Here is a 4,768-nt window from a genome sequence, read left to right on the forward strand (position 1 = left end):
CGATGATAGCTGAATAGATCACAGTGAATAAAATGACAGCAAAGTACGAGATTGAGAGGTTCAAGGGGAGCAATTTTTCATTGTGGAAAATGAGAATCAAGGCAATCTTAAGGAAAGATAATTGCTTGGTAGCAATTGGGGATCGCTAGCGGGGATCACTAATAATGCAAAATGGAATGAAATGGATGGCAATGTTATTGGTAACATATATTTAGCATTAGCTGATGAAGTATTATCAAGTGTGGCGGAGAAGAAAACAACTAAGGAGATATGAGATACTCTGACAAATTTATACGAGTCCAAGTCTTTGCACAATAAGATTTTCTTAAAGCGGAGACTTTATACCCTTCGAATGGCAGAAACCACGTCGGTGACTGACCGCATCAACACAATAAGAACTCTATTTTCACAACTCATTACATTGGGTCAACAAATAGAGGAAAATGAATGTGCAAAGCTTCTACTTCAAAGTCTTCATGATTCGTATGATCAGCTCATTATCAACTTGACCAATAATATCCTCTCAAGCTATTTAGTTGTAGCCGCTATCTTGGAAGAAGAAAATAGACGCAAAAACAAAGGAGACAGAAACAGTTTAAACCAAGCAGAGGCATTGTTGGTGTCAAGAGGAAGATCAACGAAGTATGGCTTCAATGGGAGTCAAAGGCAAGGGAGGTCCAAATCAAGAAGTAAGAAGACTGTGAAATGCTACAACTGTGGCAGAAAAAGGACATTTCAAAAAGGATTGTTGGTTTAAAAAGGGTATAGAGAACACTGCAGAGTCATCAAAACCTTAAGGATGTGTTGCGAGCACCTCAGAAGATATGGAGGTTTTATATAGTGAAGCAGCGACAATCTCTACAGATAAAGAAGAGCTTACTAAGGTCTGGCTAATGGATTCAGGAGCAACATGGCATATGACTCCTAATCGAGATTGGTTCCATACATATAAACCCATATCTTGAGGTACAATGTTCATGGGTGATAATCATGCTTTAGAGATTGCTAGCATTGGCACCATCAAATTGAAGATGTATGATGGCTTAATTCGTACTATTTCAGGAATGCGACGTGTGAAAGACTTAAAGAAGAATCTTTTATCCGTAGGATAATTTGATAGTCTTGGCTGTAAGATTCGAACAAACAATGGAATAATGAAAATTATCAAAGGAGCGCTAGTGGTTTTAAAGGCAAGAAAGACAGTTGCAAACATGTTTCTATTAATGGGAGAAACACATCATAGGGCAGAAGCGTCAATCGCATCAGCCAGTCCTGCAGAAGAGAAGACGATGATATGGCAACTAAAAAAAACCGAAACCGGTTCAAACCGGTTTGGCTCAGTTTTTTCCGGTTTGGCTTGGTTTTTTTTCCGATTTGGCTTGGTTTTTTCGATTTGGCTTAGTTTTGGCTCGTTTTTTTATCCAGTTTTTTTCGGTTCGGGCTCGGTTCGATTCAGTTTTTTTGGTTCCAGGCTTAAAAAACTGAAACCGAACCAAACCGGTCGGTTTTTTCAAAATTTTAATCGGTTTAATCGGTTTTTTTTCACGGTTTAGTTTTTTCGGTTATTTGTTTTCCATTTTTCTCGGTTTAATCGGTTTTTTGGTTTTTTTAACACCCCTAGTGGCAACAAAAACTAGGCCACATGTCAGAGAAAGGTTTAAAAGTTCTCTCTGATCAGAAGTTACTCCCTAGGCTTACAAAGGTTACTTTACCTTTTTGTGAGCACTATGTTACAAGTAAACAACACAGGTTGAAGTTTGGCACATCAACAACTAAGAGCAAATGCATCTTAGACCTGATTCACTCTGATGTTTGGCAAGCATCGGTTGTATCCTTGGGAGGAGCAAGATACTTTGTATCATTCATAGATGACTTCTCTAGGAGATGTTGGGTGTATCCAATTAGAAGAAAGGCAGATGTGCTTGCAATCTTTAAAACTTTCAAAGCGCGGGTGGAACTTGAATCTGAAAAGAAGATCAAGTGTTTGAGGACTGACAATGAAGAAGAATATATCAGTGGTGAATTTGATAACTTCTGTCAACATGAAGGTATCAAAAGGCAGTTCACAACAGCATACACTCCACAACAAAATGGAGTGGCAGAGCGGATGAACAGAACTCTATTAGAAAGAACAAGAGCAATGTTGAAGGCTGCAGGTCTAGGAAAGTCTTTCTGGGCAGAAGCAGTCAATACCGCCTGTTATGTGATAAGTCAATCTCCATCAACTGCAATTAAGCTGAAGACGCCGATAGAGATGTGGACTGGAAAGCTAGCTGATTATTCTCGATTGCATATATTTGGAAGTCCGGTGTACGTGATGTACAATACTCAAGAAGTCAGCAAGCTGGATTCAAAATCCAGAAAATTTGTATTCTTGGGATATGCTGATGGAGTGAATGGGTATCGCTTGAGGGATCCCATTGCCCACAAGGTAGTCACTAGTAGAGATGTCATATTTGTAGAAGATAAAATGCAAATTAATAGAAGAAAATAATAGCATTTTAAAGGAGACTACAGAAGTCTAGATGGAAAATACTCAGAATCGTATTTCTTCTGAAGCTGCACTAGAGCATGAAGAATAAGAACAAATAGAGTTTGAAACTCCTGAAGTTCGACGGTCGACTCGTGAAAGAAGAACACCGACTTGGCACTCAGAATATGTTACTAAGAGCAATATTACATACTGTCTTCTAATAGAGGATGGAGAGCCATCAACTTTCCATAAGGTTATTAAAAGCACAAATGTTTCTATGTGGATGATAGCAATGCAAGAGGAGATTGAAGCTCTGCACAAGAATAACACTTGGGATCTTGTTCCGCTACCACAAGGAAGAAAGGTCATTTGCAACAAATGGGTTTACAAGATAAAGCGTGATGGCAATGATCAAGTGGAGCGGTATCGTGCAAGATTGATGGTGAAAGGATATGCTCAGAAAGAAGGAATAGACTTCAATGAAATATTTTCCCCGATGGTACGACTTACAGAGTAGTCTTGGCGATGTATGCTCTATTTGATTTTCACTTAAAGTAGTTAGATGTGAAAACTACATTTCTTCATGGAGAACTTGAAGAAGAAATTTATATGCTCCACCAGAGGGTTTTGCTGAAACAGGCAAGGAGAACTTGGTTTGCAGGTTGAACAAATCTCTATAGGGTCTCAAACAGGCGCCGAGGTGTTGGTACAAGAGATTTGATTTCTTCATAATTAGCCTTGGGTACAACAGACTCAATTCAGACCATTGTACGTATTACAAGAGGTTTGAAGAAAATGATGTTTTCATCATTCTGTTGTTGTACGTGGATGACATGTTGGTAATAGGCCCCAACAAAGATCGAGTCCAAGAATTGAAGGCACAGTTGGCTAGGGAGTTTGATATGAAGGACTTGGGACCAACAAATAAGATTCTAGGGATGCAAATTTACCGAGATAGAAGTAAGAGGAAGATTTGGATTTCTCAAAAGAATTATTTGAAGAAGATTTTGCAACGCTTCAACATACAAAATTGTAAGCCAATTACCACCCCACTTCCTATTAACTTCAAATTATCCTCAAGTATGTCTCCTAGCAATGAAGCAAAGAGGATGGAGATGTCTCGAGTACAGTATGCATTAGCAATGGGAAGTTTAATGTTTGTCACGATATGTACAAGACCAGACATTGCACAAGTAGTGGGAGCAGCTAGTTAATACATGACAAATCCTGGTAGAGAGCATTGGAATACTATTAAGAAGATCTTGAGATACATCAAGGGTACCTCAGATGTCGCATTATGTTATGGAGGATCAGAATTTACTGTCAGAGGTTATGTTGATTCAGATTTTGCTGGCGACCTTGAGAAAAGAAAATTCACTACATGCTATGTGTTCATAATTGCAGGAGGAGCTGTGAGCTGCTATTGTAGTGTTATCCACAACAGAAGCCGAGTATATGGCAGCTACACAAGCTTGTAAAGAATCAATATGGATGAAGAAACTTATGGAGGAGCTCGGGCACAAACAAGAGAATATTTTTTTGTATTGTGATAGTCAAAATGCCTTGCATATTGCAAGGAATCCAGCGTTTCATTCAAGAACAAAACACATAGATGTTCAGTATCACTTTGTTCGCGAAGTGGTGGAAAATAGAAGTGTAGATTTTCAGAAGGTTCACACAAAGGAAAACCCAGCAGATGCCTTGACCAAACCAGTCAACACTGATAAGTACATATGGTGCAGATCCTCTTATGGCCTAGCAGAAATGTAAGCAGCATGAAGATGGCAAATATAAAAAGGATAGATGAATCACAGATGATCATGTGTGAAAACTTGATTAAATCATCAAAGTCTTCAAGTGGGAGAATGTGAAGCCAGCCACCTAAGCCAACAATGGTGGGAAAAGGTGAAGCCATCATTTCCACCTTAGTCAATAATTATAGGCACTAATTCAGTGCCACTTGCAGCACCAATTGGTGCCCCTTGTCTTTTGCATGGATGCTTGCCTATAAATAGGCAATGCATCCAAGCTTATTGCACACCATAAGAGAGAAGAAGAGGAGAGTGAGAGAGGGAAAGTAATCCCACAAAATTGTGAGGTATTTGTTAGATAGTAAGTGAGGTGTTTTCTCCTACTAATAGAGAGATCTCAGTTGTTCTCCTATTAGTAGAGAGAGGTTGTAATTCTCACATTACTTAGTAAAATCCTTCTATACTTGCCCGTGGACGTAGCCAAATTAGGTGAACCACATAAATTCTTGTGTGTCTCATTTCTCATTTTATCCTATCCTTTGCC

The sequence above is a fragment of the Populus nigra genome, chromosome 8 (assembly GCF_951802175.1).
Source record: "Populus nigra chromosome 8, ddPopNigr1.1, whole genome shotgun sequence".
NCBI classification, from domain to species: Eukaryota; Viridiplantae; Streptophyta; class Magnoliopsida; order Malpighiales; family Salicaceae; genus Populus; species Populus nigra.